General features: G+C 41.6%; 1 protein-coding gene and 1 long non-coding RNA gene across 3 annotated transcripts in view; both read left to right on the plus strand.

The window, feature by feature from the left end:
• Positions 1-20,442, plus strand: part of LOC120439136 (basement membrane-specific heparan sulfate proteoglycan core protein-like) — an 88,779-nt gene that overhangs the window by 27,374 nt on the left and 40,963 nt on the right. The gene's annotated exons all lie outside the window — the stretch shown is intronic.
• LOC120439151 lies at positions 9,427-20,250 on the plus strand. The gene is made up of 7 exons (XR_005612413.1): positions 9,427-9,519; positions 15,399-15,476; positions 15,730-15,762; positions 17,781-18,043; positions 18,232-18,501; positions 18,602-18,868; positions 20,118-20,250. It is a non-coding gene; the product is annotated as an uncharacterized LOC120439151 (long non-coding RNA).

A 20,442-nucleotide genomic window follows, 5' to 3' on the forward strand; every position in this document is an offset into this window, starting at 1 on the left:
GCCACACGGTTTCCTGAGTGTTTACTGAAGCCAGTTAATGTTTAACTCTGCATAAGCTGGATAGGGACATTCGGCTGAGGGCAGAAGAGTAAAGTGGGTGTCCACGCATCAAGTGCACTGCCAGGATCCTGAGACACTCCCACTCAAGCAACAACAACCATGTCCAACCACGGAACACCTCGCAGCTTTCACAGTTGGAAGTCAGGTCGGGAATGCAGATCAGCAGCTTCACGCCGGTCAAACAGCTCAGCAGCAAGCCTTTGCTGCAGCCGCGAACCCTGAGCTGAAGCAGGCGCTGCTCGAGCAAGAGCAGAATAAGCCAAGCGCGAAATAGACATGGAGGTCGAAAGGCCCGGATGGGCAGCGCTAAATGCTCTGAAGCAGGAGGAAGCTTAGAAGCAGCACTTTGCAGCCGCAAGGGTCCCTAGAGAGCTGCAGTTCTGGACCAGGCAGGAGTCTGTGAAGCCACCAGGCACGTTCCTGTGGCTGTCCAGTCGCACTCAAGGTATGATACCCACTTCCACAGCAACACTAAAATGGAAGATGAGTCAAAACACAGTGAGAAACAAAACTGTGACTTAGACAATACCCACACTACAGGGCGGACATGTCAGCAGTAGCGGCAGCGCGGGGTACCCCCAGTTCTCCACCCATTTGGCAGCCCAAACTTCCTCCCCATTATTGGTCTAACCATGTTGGAGTGGCCACAGCACAGCGACAAGCAGATGTATCCAGACCTGCTGCCCTCCTCTCACGTCGTGACCTACTGACATCAGGACCCCGGCGGTGTTTGATAACAAGCCAGAGACTTATCTAGCATGGAATCTATGTTTCTAGCGCCACTGAATTTAAACCTAAAGTGCAGTGAAGAACGATCTGCTCACTAAGTGGCTAAGTAGGAGTCTCTCAGCATGCTTTGAGAGTCAAGGGCTGTCATGGTAACAATCAGAATCAGGTCTTCAGCGTTTATGGCAAAGACTAGACAGGATTTATGGCTTCGATCAGAAGTTATTGAAGCTTCCCTGTTCTTGAAACGACTAGAGAGCTTTCCCAGAGTTACTCGAGACAATCACCTTCTTCCAGGAACACGCAGATCTCCTCCTGGAACTTGAAGCAGCAAAAACGAAGGATATCTGCCAGGCCTCAACTTTCTCGACCTCAGAGGCATAAACCCAATTGTGGAAAAACTCCCACACCCTGCAAGAGTCATGGATCAAACAGGGTCAAGTATAAGAAAGAACACAGAGTGCACTATCCGCCTTTTCTCCTACTTTGTGCAGTTCGTGAATAACAATGCTGAAATGAAAGCAGACCCCAACTTCATTCTACAAAGTACAGCACTGGACACATGAAGATAGAAAGGCCACTGGTGAGACAATCACATTTAGAAGCCCCCGCTAACAACAAACAAAACACAGGTTGTACGCCCAGCAACAAATCTAACACCCACTCTCTTGATCCCGACAAACAGTGTCCAGTACACATGAAGCCCCATTCACTTGCAAAATGTAGGGTTTAGGATGAAAACACTGGATGAGCGGAAAAGTCTACTCAAAGGGCTCTCGATCTGTTACAAGTGTCTCTCATCAACAGAACACAGGGCCAAAAAAGACTGTAAAGCTGACATTCGTTGTCTGGAGTGCAATAGCGGTACCCACATCTCCGCCATGCATGCCGGGCCACCCCTTGGACGAGTGGGAGCTCCTGATTCTACACCAGAGGCACACGGTGGGGAGCCAGACATCCCGAGCTCCACAGTGACCACATCTAACTGCACCGAGGTATGTGGACAGGACAACAAGGACAGTCTTGTTCTAAAATTTGCATGGTGAAAAGTATATCACAGCACAGCCCCTCAAATGAAAAAGGAAAATGTGCAATTTTAGACAACCAAAGTAATGTGTCACTGGCTCGTTCTCCTTTTTGACATGTTTAATGTACATGGTGAAGCCTTTCCATACACTATGAAAACATGTTCTGGCACAACGAACAGAACAGGCCGTGAAACTCACGGCTTTGTCATTGAGGGTGTTGACGGGAAAGTGTCTATACCACTACCAACACTGACAGAGTGTAATCAGATCCCTGATAACAGGAGTGAGATACCCACCCCAGAAGCTGCAGCTGCTCATCATCACCTAGCTCACATAGCTGCACAAATACCCCTCTTGATCCAGAGGCAGATATTCTCTCCTCTTGGGCCGTTGATGTAATTCAGGCGCATGAGGTTCGAAAGCCAGGCAAATGGGCCCAATGAAGCACCTCGCCCAAAAGCTTGATCTTGGATGGGTAATTGTTGGGATGTTTGTCTCTCGGGAGCTCACAGACCCTGATGAACTCCTACAAGACCAACATACTGGATAATAAGCGCCCAGTTTTCTCTCTCCTGTGGCAGCAGAATCTACACAAAGATGAAGATCACAGGAGAATACCCCCTTTGAGAGCACACAGGTCAAAGATGAACTGGGCAAACACATCTTTCAACAAACTACTGATGATGACAAATGGCACTCTCTGCAGAAGATAAGTCGTTTCTGGAACATTATGCACAAAGAGTTTGCTAAAGATGATGCAAATAACTGGGTCGCCTCCTGCCCTTTCTCATGACGCCGCCGACTGCAACAACAGAGAGCAGGCTCTCTCCGCCTCATGTCCTACCTACGGAAGACATTAAAGAGAAAGACGAAGATGAAAGATCATTATGTGGGTTTATGAAAAGGATCTTCGACAAAGGTCATGCAGAAAGGGCTCCTCCTGTCAAACCCCACCAAGAATGCTGGTATCTCCACACTTTGGTGTTTACCACCCCAAAAGCCAGCAAAAATCAGAATAGTCTTGATTCAAGCGCCCAGTTCTAAAATGTGTCCCTGAATCAAGTGCTGTGTAAGGGCCCGGATCTCAATAACAGCCTTGTGGGGTGTGCTTCTCAGATTCCGAGGTGACCCACATGCTGTGATGGCCGACGTGGAGCAGATGTTTCACAACTTCATGGTCAGAGAGGACCATCGTGATTATCTGCGCTTTCTGTGGTTCCGTGATCACGACCTGGATGGAGAAGTGGGACGAGTTTCACATGACAGTCCATGTTTTTTGGAAACTGCCCGTCCCCTCAGTTGCCATCTATGGACTCAAGAAAACTGCTGTGAAGGAGAGAAAGAATATGGCAGTGATGTAAGGGAATTTATTGAGCGCCATTTTATGTAGATGATGGGCTAAAGTCATTTCTCTCTGAGACCCAGGCGATTGACGCCCTTCACAGAACACAAAGGATGCTGGCCCAATCTAACATCCGCCTTCACAAGATCTCATCCAACAGCCCTGTAGTCGTCAGTGCCTTCCCAAGTGAAGATCTAGCCACAGGTCCGCAGGAACTCCAACGTGGACAACACGCCCCACTCATGCAACGCAGCCTTAGCTTAGGCTGGGACCTGTCGACAGACCAACTGTCATTTCAAGTTGAAATCAGTGACAGGCCTTTCACCAAACGTGGTGTATTGTCAGTCATCAACAGTTTGTATGACCCACTTGGCTTCGCTTGTGCCGAGTCAGCATCGAAGGCCGCTCCATTCTGAGAGAGAGATTTCTATGGACATTAGCGAATGGGATGCACCACTGCGAGGGAGAAACAGGACAAGTGGCAACAATGGAAGATTCCCTAAAGCACTTACAACAGCTCAAGATCTCCCGCATGTATACATCCATCTCACTATCTGAATCTCAGAGAAAAGAAATGCATGTTTTTTGTGATGCATCCACAAAAGCTGTTGGAGCCGTTGCTTACCTGAAACTCACAGCAGGCAATGGGCTCAGTCAAGTTGGGTTTCTGCTCGGAAGGCCAGGCTGGCTCCAAAACCAGACATCACAATTCCAAGACTGGAACTTTAAACGGCTGTGCTGGCTGTAAAGTGGCAGAAATGGTCCAGCAGGAGCTTGACACTACTATCGATGAGGTGAACTTCTACACCGACTCGAAGGTGGTCCTTGATATATTTTCAATGAAAAAGGCGCTTTTATGTGTATGTGCATAACCGTGTGGGCGCATTAGGCGTTCTACCCAGACCCACCAATGGCATTACGCACTCCACACAGCTAAACCCAGCTGACCATGCTACACGAGCACTGCCGCTGAGCATCTGTCTCACTCTACATGGCTTAGCGGACCTGCCTTCCTTACGAATTCAGGCCAGCGACAAATACAAAAGGAACCTTTGACCTTGTTTGCCCTGAAAAGCGACACCGAGCTGCGCCCAGATATCGTATCCTGTGCCACCTTTCTGTCAAAAAAGAGCTCGGACCACAAGGTTCGAGAGATTCTCAAATTGGACTCGTCTGCTGAAAACTATTGCCAGACTGCTGCATTGCCAAGTCCTTTAAAGGTGAAACAGAGGCGCATGTCGTGGTTGGCATAAGTGCAACAACTATGCTACAGAAGAACAGCTTCAGCAGGCCAAGGTTACTATCATTCGTGCAGTTCAAAAAGAGGTGTATGCAGATGACATCAAGCGCGCATGGACAGAGTGAGTCCATTCGCACACAAAGTCCACTTAGCAAGCTGAGTCCTTTCATGGACACTGATGCAGTTCTTAGGGTCGGTGGCCGGATGGCAAGAGCTCAACTGTCAACAGATGAGACACACCCATGCTCATTCCCAGTAAACACCACATAACCCAGCTTATAATCAGACACTTTCACGCACAAGTAGTATGTCATCAGGGGCAGACACTTCACCGAAGGTGCAATTAGAACTGCAGGTTTTGGATTGTGGGTGGGAAAAGAGCCAAATCAGTAGTGTTATCTTCAACTGTGTCATATGCACATGCAGATTAAGAGGCAAGCAACAAGAGCAGATCATGTCAGATCTACCAGAAGACAGAATGTGTACAGACCCTCCTTTCACGTATGTGGGCCTAGATGTTTTTGGTCCGTGGCCTGTTACAGTCAGAAAGACACGAGGAGGTCAAGCAGAGGCCAAGAGATGGGCAGTGATCTTTACGTGTATGAGCACTGCGTGCCATACATATCAGTGATAGAAGCAATGGACACTTCATCTTTCATTAATGCTCTGCGCCCGTTTCTTTGCCATGCGAGGTGCTGTTAAACTACTCAGATCCGACTGCGGCACAAACTTTGTGAGTGCATGTAGAGAACTCAAATCGACAAGAAGGGTTGTCATAATGACAAAATCAACTCGTACCTTGGAGACAGAAGCTGTGAGTGGCAATTTAACCCTCCACATGCATCGCACATGGCTGGATCTTGGGAACGCATGATTGGCATCAGTCGGCGGATCCTTGACGTGTCTGCTGCTGCAGCACGGAAATACAAAGCTCACCCATGAGGTGTTAGTGACATTCATGGCAGAGGTCACTGCAATAGTCAACTCAAGGCCACTTACTACAGTTTCTGCTGACTCAGAGCATCCTGAGATTCTCACTCCTGCCATGCTACTCACACAAAAGGTCGGTGTGCCCCCCAGTTCCACCAGGTCAGTTCCACGATCAGGACCTGTTTAGAGCGCAATGGAGGCGTGCACAGTATCTGGCCAATGTCTTCTGGGGACGATGGAGGAGAGAGTACCTCAGCGGACTACAGGGTCGCCAGCAAGTGGAGGGCACCAAAGCCCAATCTTCAAATTGGAGATGTGGTTCTGCTCAAAGAGGGACAAGAAAACAGGATTGACTGGCCACTAGGGCTAGTCACAAAAAATACTTCCCCAGTCAAGATGGCAGAGTAAGGAAGATCGAAGTCAAGATCATCCGCAGTGGCGAATGTAGAGTGTACCTGAGACCCATCAGTGAAGTCGTCTTACTGGTACCTAAGAGCTAAGTCTGAAAGACTCTTATTATCCTTTGTAATGAGTGGGATTCAGCTTTAGTTGGTGTGACGTCCTGCAGGCGTCAGGCGAGAGTATTCTGTCCCTCCTGTTATTTCTAAGGTATGCTTTTATAAGTTTGTTATATAGCAGGTCATTATCATCCGTTCTGTAATTAATTGTAGTAACATGTCAGAAAAATATGTTTATTCCTGATCTTGTCTGGTCAAAAGCCTGCCATCTAGTGGGTTTACAGGGTAGCGCCATGTTTGAGCGCAAGCAGTGATTTTTCTCCCAGCGCTCGACAGGGAAGGTCCATTTCTCTGTGTCTCTGTAAATTCCTGCATCTGGCGCTCTTGAAAAGGCATAATCTGTAAGTGTGGCAAAACGATTGATTGTTCTTACTTATTAGTACCTTGTTCAGCAAAGTAATGAGTTTGTTGTGTGTTTAGCAAGTCTGTTACATTACTAGCATAAGCTGGCTGTTAGCCCTTTGTTTAGCCTGCCAGCATGAAACATACCAGCATGTGCCGTTAGCTGTATCTCTTGAAATGCTACTGCAGGGTGCAGTGTTGATACTGAGATTGTGTAGTGACTGTTTGCATAAGTCAACAGTATTTAATCTAATCTTTGTGTATTTGTATGGAGAGTGAATACGCTGTATTCTGTTTCTGTTATTACAGTTTTACAAATGAAAAATATGGATCAGTAAAGCTCTGAAGAATGCCACACGGTTTCCTGAGTGTTTACTGAAGCCAGTTAATGTTTAGCTCTCTGCATAAGCTGGATAGGGACATTCGGCTGAGGGCAGAAGACATGCATTTATTCTTATTTATTTCTGTCAGTGCGCCCCAGGGTGGCTGTGGCTACAATGTAGCTTGCCATCACCAGTTTGTGAATGTGTGTGTGAATGGATGACTGGATGTGTAAAAGCGCTTTGGGGTCCTTAGGGACTAGTAAGTGCTATACAAATACAGGCCATTACCATTATAGTTAAAGTATGGCCCTGCCAAATGAACTAAATGAATAAATAACATTCAAACTGATGGTGTGTCATTTACCTGTGCCTATCCCATTGCATTTAACATAAAATAAAGAAGTCAACAGTTTTTTTTGTAAGTTTCTCCACATGGTGCAAGATAGCGTAGCAAGCTACAGAATTAGAAGGTCTGATTTATGTTTATAAATCAAATGAATCCATAAAGACACATGTATGGGCAGAACTTTGTGCCATTAGAAACTGAATTTGAAGAAGTTAAATTTGAATCTGAATTGCTCAAATTGAATAAAAGCTTCTAAAACTGAATTTGAATTAGCCTAATTTGAAATCCAGTGTATTGGTTTGAAAATAATCGTCACTAAATTGAAACTGAATTTTATATTTTTAAAATTAATTAATTTAATTTGAAATTGTATTCCATCCTAAATTTTGCTCTTGAGCGCTTTCAGTTTCACGTCTCACCATTCAATTTCAGTTCTACAATTCAGTTTTTGAGTCATACATCCGGGTCCCAGCGAAAATGTCTTTACATGCACAGACATAATGAAGCCTTTGAACATGTTAAGTTAATAGGTGTTGAAAATAACAAGGCCTGATAAACCACTTCTAGAGGAAACATCTACAGCTGCAGAGGAAGCATCTGAAACACTCATAAATGAAACTTAATATATGAATGAAGAACACCCAGCAGCTCCTCTCATCTCCACCATGAAGAACATACAAATGGGCACAGTAGAAAACGTTTTTACTGAGTTTCATTTGAAATATGTGAAACCACTGAGAGCAGTGCAGTATTTATGCATCATAATAAAGCTTTTCACTCCGGGTGGACTGAGAAATTCATTCAGGTCAGAACTTGTCTCCACCTCGATCACTTAGACTAACCATGTTATCTACAACTGTCACCATATCAGGCTTTCACTTTTTAAAAATAAATCACTTTATGATGATTTATATTTTATATTCTGTACTGAAAAGATTGTACTATTAGTGTTAAAGGTAAAGAAGAGTGAAGGAAGTTGGAAGAAGATGGCAGCACTGCATGTACAGGATGTCAGCTACTGATAAACCCGAAGAAGAAGAAATTCAGGGGTCCAAATTCAGGGGGCTGCATCCTTCGGAGGCCACATTTGTAGGCGATTACGTTACAAATGTGATTACACTCCAAATTCGAAGACTCCTCCAAATCGTCCTTCATATCCCCAGATTTGAAGGATGAGTCGGTGTATCCTTCGTGGCCCAACCTATCCCAGAATTCATAAGCGCAGCCGAGCCAATTCAGTTTCCAACAATAGTGGCAGCTAGTTAGTTTTAATATTACTCTTTCTGGGTCACAAAATAAACTTTTAAGATATTTTCAGGCGAGAATGTAGCTCAAATATCTTCAAATATCTGCTCGGTTTATCAAGACATCACATATTGGCAAAAGCGCTCCGACAATATGGCGGTTTATTATTAAACTTTACTGAGACAATCTGCAAATTTCATTAAAGTTTAATAAACTATCATCTTGTATTTATTTTTAGTTAGCACATATCTTAAACACTTGAAGCTTTAAGCTGATGATAGTTATATAAGAGCAGATGCATGCTGGTGCAATAAGCTGTACATTTCGTCCAATGGATGCATGATCTGATTAGTCGACTATCAAAATAATCGTTTGTGGCGGCCCTAGTCTGAAGAAAGCAAGAATTGTGTATATTTTTGATGGTGTATTTTTAAACCTGTAGAGTAGTACAGGCTACAGTGGTGTGACTGTTTGAAAAGTAATATCACACAAAACTGGAAACATGACGATAGAGAACAACCTCTTTGTTCTTCTGAGCGGTCTGTCGTCCTTACACGTTTGTAACAAACTGTCTATTCTGCTTTTTGCCTTTTATCAGAGAAACTGAAACCTCTCATGATTCCTGGCTGTGCCTGTGGGTTGAGCCACAAATCTTCTGTTCAGCAGGTTTGATGTTTTCAGCAAACTTCACACAGCAGAGAGGAAACAAGGAATTCAAAAGAGCACAGTGGAAATTTCATAAGCAGCTGTTTTCCTGATTGTTGATTTGTGATTTGCTCATTTAGTCCTTCTGTGTTCAGCTTGTTTGCTACCTGATGTGTTACTACAATATTTTAAGTTATTTATTGCAAGTATTTATTATCAAAAATACATCAAGTCATTGTTTAAGGATGTTTTGTGTCGTACTTTAGTACAAAAATATAATCACTGGGTTGTGTTTGAGTTGGTTGCCAACAGATGGAGTAATTTTTATGACTTCATCTGCTTGGCTGGATATTAAATATTTTAAGATAAAAGTTGAAGACTTTGACTTCAGAGTCTATTATTTGCCATGGCATGTTGCAATAAATACATACAATAAAACTGTCTATAAAAACAAAGTATGATGAGCCTTAAAAGTGAAAGACGAGGAATTATTTCTTCTGAGCAGCCTTCAGTGCTGTTGTCACTTGGTGGAAATAATTTTAGTATCACACTCTGTGTTAGTTAGTACACATTTGTAGCATATGTATGTTGCTTGTATGCTTTTATTTTGAAAAGTATTTTTTTGTTACTCTAACCTCATCCTCCCAACGAAGGCAGTGAGGTAAACTTAAACTTAGAACAAAGAGGACATAAAGGACGCCGTGGCAGGAGGCCGTGGAGCTGTTTCTTTGGAACCAGTGTCAGACCTGGAGGAGGAGCCAGACCCAGTAACAGGTGATTTACAACTGATAGATGACAGAGTATATCTTTACCATATTATTGTGATTTATTTTAAGGCCGTTGTCACCATATGCAGAGTACACTCTTGCACTGCTAGTTTGCTCTGTGTGATTTTATTTTCATTGCCTGGCTTGTTTTTATTGTTTTATTTGGGAAGAGTTCATCTTTTAGTTGGCTTTAAAATACAGGAATTTACTGTAAATAAATAGAATTTTTATTAACTACTGCTCTGTATGCCTTTACTGTCGTCCCTTTAAGCTGCTCTAGTCTTTGTATCTCTTTTTACACCCACATGTGTGTAAATGACTGTTGGTGGTTACTTTCTATCCTCCCAGAGGCTTTTTTTTATCCACTGAAAGGCCTTGTGGTTTGTGACCACCTAGAAAGAGGAAATGCAGCCTGTGGTTTCAGCCTGAAGTCTTCTGTGTTACAGATGTGCTGTTTTATGTTATCAGCTCATAGCAGAGAATTAACAGGGAATTCAGACAAAGGTCACAGTGGGAATTTCACTTTGTTCTCTGTGTGCAGACACATGTTTATATGTGCTCCCTGTACGTGAATAACAGTAATAATTATCATTGGTACATTTAAGTATGGATGACAGTGTGTGACAACAGATTAAAATGGTGTCACTGCAGTGATGACACATGCTAAACTACAGGGGAAAACCTGACGTGCTGTGAAACCATGAAAATAAATTTCTCACACTGTCTTCATACAGCTGCCTTCAACTGTCACCACAAAACAGGCGTTTCAAAACGTTTGCATTAGGTTTTTGGTATTTTTAAGTTCCACATCTTAAAGTATCACATCTACCCTGTGAATGTTAATAGGTACTGTTAATAAGTTCACTACATCACCAACCTCACTCCTATTAATGGAGCCTCCTCATCCCCAGACTCTGAATCCTCTATGGAAGGCTTTCAATCAGATCTTTGAAGTATTCCTTCTACTGCTTACAGTATCCTCAGTTGACATCAGCAGTGCTCCAGATGCACTATAAACTTTTACTCTCCTACCACACCTGAGTTTTAGTTTCAGCTGCTGCCAGGGTTGCACTGTGCTTGGCCTGCCTGTACCTGTCAGCCTCCTCTGAGGTCCCACAAGCTAATAAAGCCTGAGAGTTTGACATCTTCAACTTGATGGCTGTCTTTACCTCTTAAGTCTAACATCTGGAATACCACCACGACAGGCGCCAACAACCTTGCAGCAGCAGCTCTGTGCAACTGCCTCACTAATGGAGAAGAAGAACACGATGCAGTCAGGGTCCCCAGCCTCCTTCAGAATCCTGATCCAACTCACCACCAGGTGGCGATCATCTCAGCTTCTTGAACATAGGGCTGCAGATCTGATCATATGATTACAAAAGTGATCAACCTTGATCTAGGGTGACATGCGCTCCTCAGGTTCAAAGTTGGTGTTCATTATGGTCAAACTGTGATTAGCACATTAGTCTAATAACAAAACATCAAACAGGTTCAGCTGATGCTGATGCAGAAGGTGAGATGATTCTCACATTATGGGCATGTGGCAAAAAGCAAAAACTGGTCTGGTGCTGATTTTTGCTGGCAGCTGTTTCACCTGTTTAGCTCTGGGGCAGTGATGCATCAGCTTAAATGTATTCTTGAAGTTAACCCACCGTGTGTCATTACACAAGGGAGGCACTTAAAGCTTCTGTCGAGCGAGGTGGACCAGAGAATAGGGCTGTATCTACACCTGACTTGCTTCCAGGCATTTCTCACAGTGAACTAGCAACCAAAAAACTGGCTTCCTCATCTAAGTACTTAAAAAAAAAACAAAAAAAAGACAACCCAATATTTATTTAATTATTTTTGGTTTGCTTTATTTTCTTTCTGATACGGCTTACTGTGGTTGTGCCAAGCAGATTTCATCACAAGGTTTTGAAGACATCCCACAATCAGAGCATTTAGGGGTTCATAAGGCTTACAACTGTGTCAGTCTTTACATTCCAGGATTTCATGGCTCTTTGAAACAGGGAAATGTGTAAAAAAAAATAAACGTTTCTGTTCCACCTGTGCTGATGGCAGAGACTGCAGAAATTCAGTCATCTGCTGCTCTGTGAGTTCCACCTGTTGACATCCATTTGGAAAATCTGCCACTGATCAGTATCCATTGCTGCCAACTAAGTAGAGGCTTATGTGGTTCCTGGGCTTGGTTGGGTTCTGTCATCATGAAGTTCATTAAAAAAATGTTTCGTGAATATTTGCTCTGACTGAACTTTTGAAGGCTAGACTAGTGTGAAGTTTGTCTCATTTTAAGCTTTAGATGATAAAACTTTCCTGTTCTATTCTGTTTTCTTTTCTGGTCCTAGAAGCACAACATTTGAAAGTGGAATCAGCTCTGTTTCACCAAACTTGTGATACTTGTATTTTCAAACTGCATTTCAGCCCACCTGTGTTACCTTCATAGCCCACCAGGGGGCCCTGGCCCACACTTTGGGAATTACTGGCGCTGACAAGGTGGTAACTCAGAATAGTTTATTTGTAAAACATGTATGAAGATAACATGTTTGTCAGCATCAGTGGTGTGAAGCATGTGTGGCAGAGCTGAGAGAGATTCTCTGTTTGTTTCGATATAATGTGATGGTAAAATAATGTTTGCCTGCTGGCTTTCACAGAGGTGTTATATCTGTCACTCTGAGTCATCACTGAGCTGTGGATCTCTCTTTAGTAACAAAATGATGACTTAACTATTCATTTCTTATGCTGCAGAACTAAAATGAGGAAGAACAATTTAAGCTAAATATGTGTGTTGCCTTCCAGAAAACATGTTTTATCTCTGACAGCTGGCAGCAGAGAGAGCAAGATGCAAAGTTTTAAAAACTCCGTTTTTTGTCTTTGCTGGTTGTCATCTCTTTGTAGGAATGAATTGTTATTGATTATCCACTTCCTCTTTTCTCACTCAGTTATTATGTTCAAAGCATCTTGCTAAATATGTAATATGAAACATATATGTATGTCATATATGTGTACATTATACGGGCCGCACGGTGGTTAGCACTAATGCCTCACAGCAAGAAGGTCCTGAGTTCAATTCCACCATCAGGCCTGGGCATTAAGGCATCTGGAAAGGGATCTCAAAACTAGATTGTAGGTGGCAGATGTTTGGTGTCATAAGCCATCCTCTCTGTTCAAAGATGGTCGTTCACAGTGGACATAGATGTCCTGTTTCAAACGATCTGTCTTGTCTGCCCAAAATGTGAAGATTGGCATCCTCATTGGCATCGTTCATCTGACCTTGAAGTGCAGATGAAGAGCTGAGGCCAACATCATATTAAACCCTATGGTTTAAGAATGGGATATCACTCATGTTTATATGTGTGTAAAAGCAGACAAGTGACTACTTTTGGGTATCAGAGGCTATGTCTACACTAATCCGGATAAATTTGAAAACGGCGTTTTGTCTAAAAACGATCAGCATCCACACTATCGCTTTTAGCGTTTCCGAACAGTTGTTCATCCACACTGAAACGATCGAAAACCTTACGTTCCTGTATTGCGCATGCGTGAAACATAAGACGATTTGACGTATGTTATTCCTGTCTGCTGTTTATTTACTTTCTAGCTCTTTGAAACGTCGGCGTCAAAATGTGAAAAAGCACCTTGTTTTTTAAATGGACTGACAATGAGGTGGAGTTGTTGCTGCGAATAACACAAAAGTACAAAGTTGCAAAAGCGGTGAGAATTAAAGAATTTGAAGAAAAGCTATCTGGAGCATGTACAAACTGATATTAATATTTAATAGGGCTGTCAAAACTGAGAGCAAACAAAACAACTGCTGTATAATGCCCTCCGCTAGCTTAGTTTAATCGGTCACATGACTGCATCATATGACTAAAACGCGTCATCGTTTTAAAAAGTCTCAGTTTACGCAGTCCACACAGCGCCGCGAACGGCGTTTTCAAATGTATCCGCTTTGGGGAGCGTTTTCAAAAAGCTCGTTTTCCTTGACCGTCTCAGTGTGGACGGAAGGCCAAAAGTGAGAGAAAAAGATGGTTTTTAAACGAAAACGTATCAGGCCATGTCCACACTAATACGTTTTGGTTTGAAAATGCATCTTTTTCCCTCCGTTTTGGTGTTCCATCCACAATGAGACGGTCAAGGAAAACGGAGCTTTTTGAAAACGCTCTCCAAAGCGGATACATTTGAAAATGTCGTTTTCGCGGCGCAGTGTGATAGTTTTTGTTTAAATTCTTTTATTCTCACTCGCTTTTGCAACTTTGTACTTTTGTGTTACTCGCAGCAACAACTCCACCTCATTGTTAGTCCATTTAAAAAACTCTGTGCTTTTCCTCAATATTTTGCCACGACGTTTCAAAGAGCCGGAAAGTAAATAAGCGGCTGACAGAAATGAGGCGGGTCGAAATGTCTTGCTTTTCACGCATGCGCAGTACTGGAACGTAAGGGTTTTCAGCCGATTCCATGTGGATGAACAATTCTGTGAAAACGACTGAAAACAATAGCGTGGATGCGGAGCGTTTTCAGACGTATACGCCGTTTTCAAATTTATCCGGGCTACTGTGGACGTAGCCTTAGGCTACGTCCACACTGCAGGTCTTAATGCTCAATTCCGATTTTTTGATCAAATCCGATTTTTTTGTCTGCTTGTTCACACTACACATAAATGCGACATCAAACGCTCTCTAGTGTGAACGCTCAAAGCGGCGCGCATGCGCAAAAAGAAGATGTCACACACAACTCGGTTCTGTTTAGACCCAGAGCAAACAATATTGTTTGACTGATTGCCCTTAATATAAAGACTTAGGACTTTATGTTTCCAAATTTTGCTTTAAGTTATTTTGTTATTTACATAATAATGCAAATAACCTAATAATGATCCTTTTGCTGTTTTAGAGGAGCGGTGCTTCAAAGGATAGTTGCAGATTTCTGTCAGAATCTGCAGAAAATACAGTAAAAATAAAATGTTCACATTTCTCCAACGTGGTCTTCCTAACAGTTTCACCGGATGGCAAGAAATCGTTCGCGATGTCCTATCGGGCGCTTCTCCGGCGCTGATAATTGGCGTCTGTCTTGTGTCAGTGACGTAAAGACGGATTTAATGCGACTTGACCGTTCACACAGCAGTCGCTTTCTAAAACATCAGATATGTATCGGATTCAGTACCACATACGAAAGTGACCCAGATCGGATTTGAAAATATCGGATTTGTGCCGTTCACACTGTCATACCATGATCGGATATGGGTCGCATAGGGTCAAAAAGTCGGATTTGATGCGCTTTCCCTGCAGTGTGGACGTAGCCTTAGTGTGACATGGCCAAAGTGAATTCATTGTCTGCTCACACATTAGCTCTAGTGAGTATGTGGCAGCTAGCACACCTCTTTATGTGTAAACGGGGAACAGGAAATTCAGTCTAAGAAAACTGTTTAACACAATAAAGCAATGCATGGTTGTTGCTGTGCTTTGTATAATTGCTCAGTATGCATCATTCACTCAAGTTACTGTTGCTACAGGATCTAAAACCAAAGTTAAACGTCAACTTTAAAAATAAATAAACTTTAATGAATGTAACAGTGCTGGAGCCATTAGGATGTCTGTAGCTGAGGAGGCAGAGCAGCTAGAATCTTCTAATAATCAGAAGGGTTGTGGTTCAGTTCCTTCAAGTCAGAACAACTTCAGGTTTAGTAACAGAACAGGTTTGAATACAAAACAGAAATGGAACAACACAAGAAACAAGCTAATGTGTTCTGAATATACAGGAACTGCTGCAGTCGAAGCTACAACTGCTGTTTGAGCTTAGTGTGAAAAGGAAGGAAGCACAAAGAGTCAGAAGAAGAAGTTACACTCTTATCTATATAAATAACAACATCTCTTTCTTCTGCTTAATTTTTAGTACAAAGTAAAACAGTTAAAGCAGCAGAGCTGGATGTGAGGATGAGGCGCTCTTTGCTCTGTATGCTGGAGTTATTCTGTAAGTACATCACTGACTTTCTCTGTTTGCATGTTATTGATTAAAGAAACTATTTAAATATCATGAGGAGGTGAAAAGGTTTGTCTAAGAATGTGATTGGTGCTGACTTGGCTCATTTTAACATTGTGTGGGATAAACTGCTGTTTACATTTAAAGTTTATAGTTTATGAGCTCAGAAAATGATTTGAGGATCAACATGAACTGAAAATTCACCTTTTTAATGAGTTTGATGATGTTTCAATCTTGATTTTAGGGCTCTGTACACTCTGCTATGGTGATGCTGAAGGTAAGATTTTGCTTTTTTTCTTTTCTTCCTGTTTATAAAATCTGAACAGTATCGATCTGTATCTGTCATGATCCTGGATTTGGGACCAAGCGTTTTCAGTTTTGGACTCTCAGCATCTGTTTGATATTCTCTGTTTCACTTGGTTTGTTGTAGGTTTTCAGTTTTAGTTTTTCTAATATTAAACTTTTCTTAGATTATGTTTTCATTCATATTCTGTGTGTAAAGTTATCATTTTATTTATTATTCACGGTTGTTTCCCATCCTCCTGTGTTCACTGAGTCTAGTCTGTGTTTCTGTTAGATCTCCTGTGCTTAGTCAGACTTGTCTTTATGTTTGTTTAGCTTTTGTCTGGGTCAAGTTTGTGTCTTAGTCTCTGCTTCAGTGTTTATGCTTCCTGTCTTATTTTGACAGTCCCTTGTCCTGTGTCCTTGTTTTCAGGTGTTTCTTCCCTCTGTCTTGTCTCCCGATTTAGTTCCCCTGATTACCACATGTTAGAGCCAATCTATAGAGAAATATTTTGATACTGTTTCAGTTATTATGTTACATGTTTGATTTTGTATAATATGTTGTTAGAGAATATATGCTGCGTGTTTAATGTGTTGGGTAAGAAAACATTACAGCGCATGTGTGGTAACAGGGTTAGAATGAGCCAGGACGGCAATGGAAATGTGCGCTGAAGCAGCAAATCGTTTTTGACCGTGACATCGCTTTGTTTGTATGTACGAGTCAGAAATAAATCTGGACAGCTCACATTAAGAAGTGGAAGAACTATTTTTCAAAGCTTGGGACAGAAATTCACCACTACACTACATGTGTGTACTTCAGCCTTTGTCGTGATCTTCCTCATAGTTGTTTTCCTGTTTGTTCTGTATTTCTTGGTTAGTATCTGAGTTTTTTGCACTCAGCCCTCTCTGGGTTTTCTGTTTTCATGTGAAGTTTCATCAGTAAAGCTGTTTTGAGTTTAGTTCTGCTTCCACATCCTGCATATTGGGTCCTAACATGCCTGCTGCACAGCAACCCATGGCAGTATCACTCTAAATTAAACTTCATGTTTATATTTTTGTCATAGGCTGAACCAAAACTTAGACACAGAACACACACAAGAGCTTACAAAATGATCAGGAGTTTATTTCACAGATACGAGTAGCTGAGACAAACAGGTGACTGTGATAAATGTGAGGGCTGATTATCCACGGGTGGAGAGCCTCCAGCTCTCTCAGAGTTTTTCTGATGTGAGGGAAGTAAAGAACAGGTTGAGTTAGAATAGATTTGGGTTACAGGCAGGACGCAGGAGTGAGAGCTGAGGCGAGTGAGTGTGGCCGAGTGGTCAGGGACACAAGGATATAGGGCTGTTCGATATAACGATATATATCGGATGACGATATGAAAACGTCTATCATTGCATATTACGCTATTGTTTGTTTCGTGGTGTCGCAAAATAAACTGTTTACGGCAATATTTTTTCATTGTTTTGATGGTCACTGTAGAATTTCTCTCTTTCTCTTATATTTAATATAACCACACTACGGACGGGCAAGCGACTGTTTTTATGCGTTGACGTTCGCAACAACGATGGTTAAACCATTGCGTGGTTCTGTCGTCCGCTTGTTTATTTTCCACATAAACCTTTCACAATAAAGCTCAAGATCCTGTTGAGATTTTTCAAAATAAACTGAATCACGTGAAATAGTATGCAGAGTTTTTACAAACGAGAAGTTGAAAAGAGCCATCAGGTGCTAAAATATCAAGCTTAGAACAGGTTTTTCCCCGCAGAAATGGATAGAAATGGCTGTTATTCTTAAACAATTTATAGATTTTTTTTTGGTAAAACTCATTGACTAAAAAACTGAAAGTCTGCACTTCAGTCACATTAATTATTTGATTTACAATCGACTGTGGTGGTGAACAGATGCAGAACTACAACTAAAACATTATGGCCTTTTTAAAATTCTCATTAAACCTGCAGTGACAATAGTTCTCTTGTTCTGGGGATTTGTTTTTGTATTTCTAACTTACAGACCATGACAAGGCTACACTGACAGCAGACAGCACAACCATACCAGCAGGGGCAGTGTGACACTGACCTGTGATGTGAAGGAATCTGCTGACTTAAAATATGAGTGGTTCAGACAAACGTCATCTGAAGAAAAGTCCATAAAAACTCATGAATCAGGCAGAGCGATCTCTGTGTCTGAAGGAGGCACGTACATCTGCAGAGGATGGAGAAGAGACACAAATTCATCCCAAACAGAAAGTGATCCAGTCGTCATTCAGCAAACTGGTGAGTTCTGAAATATAATCACATTTACTTTGGAGGATATCTCTATTGAGACCAACCATTTTAAATACTAATATGGAAGCACAGATTCAATTCCCTCCAAAGTGTCCATAGAGATGTGATGTACCTGTAGGACTGAAAAAGCCATAAAATAAATTTCCCCTTTTTTCTTCATTCTCATTTGTTGTAAGTCCAACTTACAGTACATGACAAGGCCACTCTGACAGCAAACAGCACAACCATACCAGCAGGGGGCAGTGTGACACTGACCTGTGATGTGAAGGAATCTGCTGACTTAAAATATGAGTGGTTCAGACAAACGTCATCTAACGAAAAGTCCATAATAACTAATGAATCAGGCAGAGCGATCTCTGTGTCTGAAGGAGGAAATTACACCTGTAGAGCTGAAGGGAAAAATATCATCATTACAGAAAGTGACTCAGTCACAGTTCAGGAAACCGGTGAGTTTGAACATTTCACTTGAAATAAAAAAAATGTCTGTTATTATTATTGTTATCCATATTATTATTGTTATTATTATATATTATTATATATATATAGTTCGTAACAGCATCACAGTGAAACTGCAGCACAGCTGGTCTCAGATATTCACTGGTGAGACAATCGCTCTCAGATGTGAGATTCAGGGAGGTGAAGGAAAGGTGTGGAAATATGAATGGACAGCACCCAACACAAACAGCCCTCCAACATCCAGTGAATACAGGATCAGCAGAGTTTCAGTGTCCCACAGTGGAGACTACAGATGTCGGGGTAGCAGTGACTATCTCTTAACAGGATGGAGTGATGCCTTCAGACTGACAGTTTCATGTAAGTTTATCTACAATTCAAACTGTTTCCTGTTTTCATTTATACGTCTGTTTAAACAGGACATCAGGAAACAATTATCTTCCCACCAACAGTTAAGACCCTCTAAAAACTCTAACAATGATCCAGCTGTTTCCAGGCAGCTTACTATTTTATATTTGGTGTTTTTGGCCATTGTTTGTTGTTGTTTATTAAAATTTTTGTAAAATCAGTAACCTGAAAGTTGCAAGACCCTTTACCCTTTGTTTTATTAAAGCTATCAAGCCACATTTCACAGTGAGTAGGTGGCGCAAAGAAAAAAGATCATTCAGGTTCATATATTTATGAAAGAAATTGTTTTGTTTTTCAGTTTTTTGACTAGACTTTTGGAAAATAAATTTGTTGACATTTTTTACAACACTGAGACTTTGTATTTTGAGAGTTGAACTGAGTTGTTATGAAACGGCAAATAACTGAGCACACAATAAAAAAGATCATCCATGTAAACTAAGGTTGGGCGAGTATTTATCAACCATCGACGACAGGCTGAGGCTGTCACTGGTCGTTTTTACACGAGCGATTTATTTATCTGCCCATGAGTAAGTTTGCTAATAATGTTGGTTAAAGCTAAGAGAAGCAGTCAAGGGGAAAAAAAATAATAGGGCTGTTTTAACTGCATCTTCTTCCAGCTGCAAGCAAATGCACTCTTGTCAGAGTGTATTTTTTTGGCAACTAGTTCCTCCGTGTTTAGACTTCTTCTGTGTTCTAAATGCGCAAATCAGTCCGTGCATGATTAATTTCTCGGCCCATCAAAAAGTCACCTGGGTGAATATATCGCCTATTGCTATTTAATGGACTGATGAATGTTGTTTGGAAAAATATACATATTGCCCAACCCAAATGTAAATGATAAAATATTAAGTCACAAATAGTCTTACATTTAAAGCCGTTTTGCAGTTACTCGGCTGTTATTTTCTAAATACCAAAACATCATCAGGTTTTATACATGTATGAATTTATTTACTTTTTTTTTTTTTTCATTTATTGCAGCTCATATTGTCACCAGGATGTAATTAATGTGATTGCCATTAACACTTTATTACACTCACTGAATCCTTTGAAATCCAAAGTTCAGATGTGATTTATAGGGTTACTGCTCTTTGATGCAAATAGCTGAAAGTTTAGTTAATCTGTGAACAGTCTTTATTTATTTATATTATTATTACTATTCCTGAATGGACAATCTGTTCTACTTTTCCTGTAACCTCAGCAGCAAGTAAACCCAGAGCCACACTGACAGCACAAAGTTCAATCATACCAGCAGGGGGCAGTGTGACACTGAACTGCTCTGTGGAGGGCTCTGCTGGCTGGAAGTTTGACTGGTTCAGACGTGATTCAGTCTCTTCTAAAGCTCAGCTCATGAGAGGAAATGAAGCAAACAGAGTTATTAGTGTCTCACAAGGAGGTCTGTACCACTGCAGAGGAGGGAGAGGAGATCCAGTTTTCTCCACAGAGGACAGTGCTCCAGTTACAATTCAGAAACAAGGTGAGGGTTAAATTTTGTTGTGAAAAAAAAACAAATTCAAGATTTTATTAAA

The sequence above is a fragment of the Oreochromis aureus genome, linkage group 3 (assembly GCF_013358895.1).
Source record: "Oreochromis aureus strain Israel breed Guangdong linkage group 3, ZZ_aureus, whole genome shotgun sequence".
Classification (NCBI taxonomy): domain Eukaryota; kingdom Metazoa; phylum Chordata; class Actinopteri; order Cichliformes; family Cichlidae; genus Oreochromis; species Oreochromis aureus.